Source organism: Exserohilum turcica, assembly GCF_000359705.1.
Source record: "Exserohilum turcica Et28A unplaced genomic scaffold SETTUscaffold_3, whole genome shotgun sequence".
Lineage (NCBI taxonomy): Eukaryota > Fungi > Ascomycota > Dothideomycetes > Pleosporales > Pleosporaceae > Exserohilum > Exserohilum turcicum.
This window is the reverse complement of record NW_007360136.1, coordinates 1,637,233-1,647,091: the sequence shown is the minus strand read 5'-3', so window position 1 is coordinate 1,647,091 and position 9,859 is coordinate 1,637,233.

Genomic DNA, 9,859 nt, shown 5'->3' with positions numbered 1-9,859 from the left:
CAACTAAAACAGCAAATTAGATGGCTAGGCATCTGCTTTGACAAAGCCCTTAAGTTCAAGGATCACTACTTTATTAGAAATTAACAGGCAAACTAAGCCTTTACTTAGCTAAGCAGACTAGCAAATAGCAATAAAGGCCTATTACCTAGAGCCTTTAGACAATTATACCTTGCCTGCATCACTAGCGTAGCAGACAATGGTTTTTAGATCTTCTGGAAACAACAACAACTAGCTCTTAAATAAAGGCAATTACTACAAAATAGAGCGTGTAGGAAGATTCTAGGCACATTTAAGACCTCCCCAACTATACCTAGTGAGGTAGAGGCCTGCCTTTACCCACCTAGAGTAAGGTTAAACAACGCTCTTCGACAATACGCCTTTAAAGCTCAAAAACTAGCCCTAAACTACCTAATTCAATATTGCTATAACTAGCAATAAAGGGGAACAACTAGATCAGATCACTAGATCTATCTCCACAGTCCTTGCTAGAAACACTAAGGGGATACAATATTACGCCTTCACACCTTAGAACTCAAATATCCTATACAAGGTCTATATATCTAAAGAGCCTAAAGACATAGAAGCAAAGAACTACAAGGAACAACTAGTAGATAACAGCCTCCTATCTATCTATTCTGATGCCTTAGCTACAAAGCAAGGCAAAGGTGTAGGAGTAGGGGTTGCATTCTATCTAGGAACAACATAAATAGCCTAAGAACAATATACTATAGGAAATAACTAACTAGTTTACAACAGTGAACTAGAAGGTATTACCCTAGGGCTAGAAAAAGCAATAGAGCTAGTAGAGAACTATTTAGATATAAAAGTCTATGCAGATAATTAAGCTGCTTTACTTAGGTTAAAGACTGCTTCTAATAATCTAGGTTAAGAATAGTAAATTAGATGTATAAAGGCAACAAAGAAACTAGAGGAGATAGGTATACGCCCTAGCCTTTACTAGGTACCAGGCCACCAAGATATCCCTAGGAACGAAAAAGCAGACGCCCTAGCTAAAGAAGCTACTAAGCTAGACCCTCCTTCTACTAGCAAAACTAGCCTAGCTATTACTAGCTCGCGAATTAAGCAGCTAGGAGAGAGAGAATGGCTAAGCCAACTTAAACAGTACAGGAAAAAAAGCCACTAGCAAGAATCCACATACGTACGCAGCAAAATACAAGTGGAAGATAAGAAAGCAAATCGCTATTCCTAGCAATACTAGAAGAGAGATTTCTAGCGCTTTCTACCAACTTAAACTAGGGCACTGTTACCTAAGGGACTACCTATATAAGAGAGGGAAAGTAGATTCTAATAGTTGCCCCTGCAACTATAGGTCTATACAAGACCTACCTTATATTCTATTTAGATCTAATCTATATAGAGAGGAAAGAAAAGGACTAAGAGAAGCCTGCGAAGGCGATCTATTACTACCTATCCTCCTTTCAACAAAAGAGGGTATAAAAGCAACTATTACCTTTATTTAAGAAACAAAGGCTAGAACATAAGCCTGGTACAAAAGAAACACAGAAAACGAGGAGTAATGCCTGTGACAGGTAGCCATACACCTCCCCCACCCTATCCTCCCCCGCCCTACCTACCAACCAATAGGCTACAAGCCTCACCTTCATCTAGTTAAAACCCCTCCTAAATATCGTAGCTAGAAACAACCTACTTAGATACTTGTAGGCCTAAAAACCCTACACGTCTTATATAGCCCTTCGGGCTGAAAAAGGACGTTAAACTAGAATAGTAATAATAATAAAAGAGATAGACCAGCTTAGTAAGAAAAAAGATATAATACCTCCTACTTATATGAATAAATAAATAAATATAAAAAGTAAAATAATTACGCTTGTAGTTAATACTCTATAAGTAGAGCTACTATACTACTCTAATAAGCTACTACCTACTAAAGTAGTATATAATAACCTCAAATAAATAAATACCTTAATATAAATTTTAAAAGAAAGTAGTAGTTGTTAAGTAGTTATTACATAACCTTTCAAGTATTACTTATTAAGTTGAAGCTATTAGATTAAGCATAAATGTAACCAAAAATAAAATTACTTGATAGTTTTAGCATTGAAGAATCCTCAAGCTCTAGCTACTGAAAGCTAAGAAATCGATTATATACTTTATTTATTTTATTTATTTACATACCTAGCAGGTAACAACAGCCTATTCTAGTTTGTTAATCTTTATTAGAAGTAACACTATCTCTCTTTTGAGATTTACTAGAGAAATATAAATGAAATAAATTTCTGTAATCTACTTATACTATATAACAATAGAATTACATCTACACAGTATGAGTTTTATTAATATAATAAGGCTTCTAAGTTAATACCTGAAAAAGATATATTGTAGAAAAAGTAATAATTCAAATTTGAAAAGAAGTGTATATAATTTATTAACCCCTACTACTTTACTATTGTTATAATATACTACTACTATATAACTCAAAACTTAATTACTTAAAATATAAGAGTTTGAAACTTAAAAGCTTAATAGTTATACGACTCTTTACTTCATATAGTACTAATAACGTGGTTCACAAGTGAGTCGCTAACCCAAGCGAGTCGCTAACGCCCCACCAGCCCATCAACTTCATCACTATAACGCGTGATGTCTTAACAACGCAACCGTCTGTTAATATATTCTGAATCTAATCTTCAACTTGCTCTTTTTGACGTCCAGTCGCAACGTGTTTAAAGTGTAAACCGTGCTGCTACTATCTACAACGTCCCACAAAGAACTCTATCTAATCGACGCGCTGGAAAGCGCCCTCAACGCGACTGCGAGCCGAAATCGAAGCGTCTAGATAAGCTAGAAGAGGAGGCTATAGTTGAGCGTATTCTTGAAGAGTCTACGCGAGGATTTGCGCCTACAAAGCTTGACGTTCGAGTAATAGCTAATAAACTATTAGAGGAGCGTGGTGGCAACCCTGTTGGCAAGAACTGGGTTGACAACTTCGTTAAGCGGACTCCTGAGCTCTATACGCGCTGGAGCCGTCCCTATAATCACCAGCGAGCCGCCTGCAAGGATCTAGTGGCTATCCAGCGCTGGTTCGACTTAGTCCAGGCGACAAGGCAGAAGTGGGGTGTTGTGGACGACGATATCTACAACTTTAACGAGACTGGCTTTATGATAGGCAAGATTTTATTATAGTTAGTTATCACAGCATTAGAAGGATATAGGAAAAAGAAGCGGATACAGCTAGGCAACCGTGAGTGGGTTACTGTGATCCAAGGCGTGGGCGCGTCGGGTCGCCAAATACCACCTTTCGTTGTCTTTGCGGGCAAGGTGCTTATTAACGTCTAGTTTAAGGATTTGTCTGCTAACCAGGTTCTTAAAGTTAGTCTCAATGGCTAGACGAATAATTAGCTTAGTCTTGCCTAGTTAGAGCACTTCAATACCCATACAAAGCGCTCTACTGTAGGTGGGTATCAACTGCTCATTATCGATGGCCATGAGAGCCACTGCTCTGTCGATTTCCAAGATCTTCGCAAGGAGAAGAATATTGTGCTTCTCTGCATGCCTCCACACTCGTCTCACCTGTTGCAGCCCCTTGACGTCGCCTGCTTCTCGCTGTTAAAGCGTAAGTATGGCGACGTTGTTGCAGGCTTGGCACGCAACCGCACCCACTATATTAGCAAGGAAACCTTCCTAGCAGCCTTTAAGACTGCTTTTGAGCAGTCTATTACACGGGAGAATATCCAAGCAGGCTTTAGAGGCGCTGGTCTAGTCCTACATGACCTACAGACTGTGCTATCAAAGCTTGATGTGGTGGTGCAGACACCAAAATAATCACCCTAACGGGCAGCTGTCTGGGAGGCGCAGACACTACGCAACGCGCGCGAGGTTAAGTCTTAAAGTACTTTTATTCAATAGAGAGTAAGAAACTGCCGTAGGTCTTCTACAAATTCTCTTAATTAGCAGGTTGCGCAGTTAAGTAAAGGGGCTTAGTAAATAGCACATGAGATGACGCTTATGAGAGAGGAAGTGGCTGCCCTTTAAGAGACTCTAGATATAGCAAATAAGCGTAAGAGCCGTAAGCGACGATATATACAGACAGAAGAGACTCTTACTGTAGGTGAGGTACAGGACTTGTTAGCTGAACAGGCGGGTAGCAGTCGTGGTGGTGGTGAGAGTGCGTCGAAGAGGGTGCGAGGAGAGAGGCGGTGTGGGCGTTGCAAGGAGACTGGGCATAACGCGCGCACTTGTAAAGTAGAAATTGATAGTGCTAGTGATAGCGATGGATCTAAGGAGTAATTTGGCTTATTAGGATTTTTAATATACTGTGTTAAATGGCTGTGATAATATTGCGAGGGTAGTGTTTTGGTGGGGAGTGATCAGCTCGCTTAGGTGATCAGCTCACTTGTGAACCACGTTATATTGTTACACGTACAAAAGGACAAGCTTTTAATACGCTCTATGCGTACGTCTAAGCTCTTATAAACAGCACCCTAGCAGCTACAATAGCTAGACTATAGTCCTAGTTAGACAAGTTCTTCTAAGACCCTACAATTAAACAAAAGGCTCTCCACTACCTTCGTACGACTAGATAAGGAAGGGGAGAGTTCCTTTGTCACGTTTAAGTCTTTAATTTAAAATTCTAAGAAGCAGGCCTAAGCGCTATAGACAACGCTTAAAAGATTAACTACTTAAAGAACTCTCTTAACAAAGAGTTGCTTAAGTATTAATTAGGCTACTAGCCTAGTAAGAATAAGAAGTATAATAGCTTTATACAAAGAATAAGAGTTACGTAGGAAAACCTAAGAGCAATAGAATAACTATTATTTAAATAACTAACTTTCACGTTACCCTTCTTTAGCAACACTTAAGCTGCATCTAAAGAGATAGACTAGACCCTTACTTTAGGCGCAACTAGGCCACGTATAATAAAAAAATACTAGAGGTCCTATGCTAAGATTAAAAGATACTATTAAGAGAGACGTTGTCTCCGCTATAGCGGATGAGGACACTATTATAAAGACTGCAACGCTCCTCTTACTACTTGTACGCATGAATAAGGAAACTATACTAAGGTGGCTACTATAGCACCTATAGAGGATGACTTAGACGAGGGAAAAGAAGAGCTCTAACTAAAAAGCGCTAGTTAGAGCGAACAAAGCAGGAAAGAGATGTCGTACGAGCACTGCATAGGATACTTAAACTATTAAAGCCTATAAAAGCAATGTCTATAAATGTAGTTATAAATAGTGTAAGGAATGCTATTGCAATGCTTAACTATAGGTGTTGTATATATTTAGTTGTATGTGACAAGCTCGTATAACAACTAAACCTACTGCGTTACACAATCTTATTTACCCTCTTAGCAATAGTAGATAAAAAGATAAGTCCTATACAAGGAGTAACAGAGTTTATACTTAACATAGGAGGGGTAAAACGAAAACTAGTGGCGTATATTATCTCGTCCACGTACGAGTTCGACATAATCCTTAGAAAGACCTAGTTAGAAGAGATGGACGGAGTACTATACACTGCCGAACACCGCCTGCTCCTACAACGCTACAGATTCTCTATACAAAGTAGGGAGAGCACCACGCCCACGTAGATAGACTGTGCTGCTATTACTGCTACTGCTTTCTAACTACACGTACGAAGAAATAGAAGATAGAAGGTAGTGCAGGTATTTGCGGCTAGTCTAAAAGATATTAAGAAAGCTCTCTGTCTAAAAGCAAAAATCAGAATAAACGAAGTAAAGAAAGCCCTCTCTACCTACCTTAAGGACCACGCGTAGCTTTTCTTGCTAAAAGAGGGAGCAGAGTTACTACCCTACTAAGGCCTAGACGTAGACCACAAAATTGAATTAATTCCCTAAGATGGCAAGCTACCAGAAATCCTGTACAGACCGCTCTATAGCATGTCTAGAGACGAACTACTAGTCCTAAGGAAGACACTCTTAGACCTGCTTAATAAGGGTTTTATCTATATAAGCACCTCTTCTATAGTGTCGCTAGTCCTCTTTATATAGAAGCCTAGAGGAGGACTAAGGTTCTATATTAACTACTATGCGCTTAACGCTATTACGTAAAAAGACTAATACCCTCTTCCTCTAATTTATAAGACCCTAAACTAAGTTAGACAAGCTAAATAGTATACTAAGCTAGACGTATTTACTACCTCTTATAAAATATAGATTACTAAAGGATAAGAATAGATAATAGCCTTTTAGATAAGATTGAGCTTGTATAAATAGCTAGTTACACCCTTTAGTCTAGCTAATCCTCTAAGTTTGTTCTAGCGCTACATTAATTAGATCTTATAGGACCTACTAGACAACTTTGTATCTACTTACTTTAACGAAATTTTAATTTTTATAGATAGCTCTCTATCTTGATACTACACCTATATATAACAAGTAATTAAACAACTATAAGTAGCAGGACTATAACTCAAATTAGATAAGTGCAAAGTTAACGTCTAACATACAAAGTATTTAGGGTTTATCCTTCAAGTGAAAAAGGGCGTCTTAATAGAATTAGAGAAGACAAAAGCTATTTAAGAATAGGAACCCCCTACGTCTATCTAAGGCGTATAAGGTTTCTTAGGATTTGCTAACTTTTACTAAAAGTTTATTTCTTACTTCTTACGTTTAGTAAACCCTCTTGTACAACTTACTAAAAAAGACACTAAGTTTTAATAAGGCGCTGCTTAAGAAGAGAGTTTTGCAGCTTTCAAAGAAGCATTCCTTTTAGATGAAGTACTCGTCGCATTTGACCCTAAACGCCATATAGTAGTAGAATGTGATTCTTTTAGTTAAGCCTTAGGAGCTGTACTCCTATAAGAAGATAATAAGGGCACGCTCTATATAGTAGCTTATCTCTCTAAGAAACTACTTACACACGAAGCTAATTACCCTATCTACGATAATGAACTGCTAGCAGTAATCTACTGCTTAAAGGAATAGGACGCTAAACTCTGTGGCGCATAAGAGTTTGAAGTCATTATAGACTACAAGAACTTAGAATACTTTACCCACAAGTAGAAGCTGTCTAAACGCCACGTACGATAGAACTTAGAGCTTGCTCGCTTTCTAAACATAAAGTTGCGCTATTGTCTAGGCAAGGATAATATAAGAGCAGACGCGCTATCTTGCTAAGATTAAGATATGCTTAAGGACGTAGAGGATAAGCATGCCTCCTCTTATAAGTTTATAATGCTAGTCCTAGCTTATACGCTAGACTACGTCCTAGCACTACTTATATAGACTTAAGGAACCTCCTTAGTATTAGAAACACTACCTTAACCTCTAGACCTTCTAGCTTTAGTACGAGAACATTAGGTACAGGCAGCGCAGGATAACAGTATCTACTAAGAAGTACTAGCCGCTATACAAGAAGGAAGACGATCGCTCTCTAGCACGCGTAAGGTTGCTATCTCGCTAAGTGACTATATAATTAACTAAGAAGAACAACTCTAATAGCGTAGACGTGTGTGGGTACCAGACTTTGAATTATTACGCACAGGAGTTATCTAAGTAGCTTACCTATCTCTCCTAACTAGACATCCTAGATAAGAAGAGACCTATTAAATTGTTGCACGAGAATAGTACTAGCCTCGCATGAGCGATAACATACGACGCTTTGTATAGAACTGCGAGCTATGCCACAAAAGCACTCCCTAGCAGGACAGAAAGTTTAGTTACTTAAAGCCCCTACCTATGCCTAGTTGTACGTAGCAGCACCTTATAGTTAATTGTATTATAGGCCTTCCTAACTCTCTTAGAAACACGAACTTAATAGTAGTAAAGGACTAATTAGGGAAAGGCGTTGTACTAGTCCCTATAAATAAGATTAAGATAATAGACGTTGCTTAGGCTTTTATACGAGAAGTCTACCGCCACTACAGCCTTCTATAGTCTATCACGTCCAACCGTAGCCCCTAGTTCGCAAGCTCACTATAGGAAAACATCTACAAGCTACTAATATTTAGCGGAATCTCTCTATAGCTTACCACCCACAAATAGACAAGATAATAGAACAAGCTAATAGCGACATAGAAGTAGTTGTATAGATCTTTTACAACTACGACTAAGACAATTAAGCTTAGCTTTACTCTCTTCTAGAACTTATGCTTAACTCCTATACAAACGCCTTTATAGGTGTATTCCCTTTCTTTCTCCACTATAGTTACTATAATACCCTATTTCCCTAAAAAGAAGCTATCTTAGATAACTAAGAAGCGAGCGTAGTAGCTAAAGAGATAGTACGTACAATTAGTGATGCAGCAAACTAGGCAGTTTTAGCAATGTCTTACGCCTAACAAGAGCAAGAGAAGTAAGCAAACAAATCTTATAAACTATCGCCTACTTATAAAGTAGGAGACTAAGCTTAGCTAGACTTACGCAACATATAAATAGCCTAGATAAGTAAAAAGCTAGACTAGAAAAGTAGAAAGTACTAAGTCGCCTGCGTACGGGACCCCTACTAGGTAGAACTTGCAGTGCCCTAGGAGACAAAATCCTTCCACGTAGACAAGCTAAGGCTAGCATCTAACGACCCCTTGCTATTACAACAAATAGATAATAGCAGCCCTACAGCTATCGTCGTACGAGAAGATAGAGAAGAAGAAGAAGACTATTTAGAATAGCTTATACAAGGAATTACAGACGAACGAATGCGAAACAGAGAACTGCAATATCTCGTCATTTGGATAGGCTACCTAGAGGGAAGTTAGGAACTAGCTATAGCACTTAAAGACACAAAGGCCCTAGATAAATGTCTCGCCTAAACTTCCTCTATATAAAAACCTAACGGCCAGCTACAAAACAGCTAGAGGCGAAAGCTACTTAATAAGTAACAAAGACCTAGCGCTACCCCTAGAGGCTAAACAACCCCTCTTAGTGCCTAGAAGACGACGCTTAGCTGGCGTACAGACGAACGAACCATCCCCTCCTCCTGCTAAACAACAGGCGCTATAGTCCTACTAGATGCAATTACTACACGCACCCTCTTACTCTCTATAGATAGAGACACAACTAGCAAAGGCCGTCAACTCCTTCGCCCTATCTAAGACTAGCGCACAGTTATTATAAAATGTAGCATTAAGGGCGCCACGCGAATAGACGAGGAAGGCCTTAAGGTACGAGGGTTGGCCACCTAAGATTTAACGGGCATGGAGCGTTGTACAGGCGACAATAGGCGAATAACTACTAAGGCTAGGACTAAAGGTAGCATCGTAGGGCAATAGCCCCCTTAGATGGCAGAACATGTTAAAGACCTAGCAAAGCTTAGGCTACACTAGTTAGCTAATTTAGATGTATAACAAGAAAGCGACACTTATAAAAGTAGTAGCAAACACTTAGCAAATCTCTTTAGTAACCCGCACGTTAAAAATGTACTAGACCTAGTAGTTATTAAGGTTAACGTATTCCATCACCGAGCGGGCCACATCACCGAGTGTGCCACTTTTTCTTGGCATCACGAACTTCACGTACGAAAGATAATGCCCCAACAACAGAACGCGATATTAACTCAGCAAGAAGGTAGGCTTACTCTAGCTGTTCAGGCCTATCGTACAGGCCAGTTTAAGAGCATTCGACGCGCTGCAGCAGCCTACAACGTCCATCATCAGCAGATCTCTCGGCGGCTTCAAGGAATCACCTTTCGACCTACAACACAGCCAAATTGCCAGAAGCTAACTAAGTCTGAAGAGCAAACTATCGTACGATATATTCTTAACCTAGACTCGCGAGGATTTGCCCCCCGTCTATGTGAAGTAGCAGATATGGCGGAGAAACTACTACGCGAACGAGATGGCGAGCCTTTAGGCAAATGCTGGGCAGAGCGGTTCGTTACTCGTACAGACGAGCTTAGAACAGCCTTTAGTCGAGCAA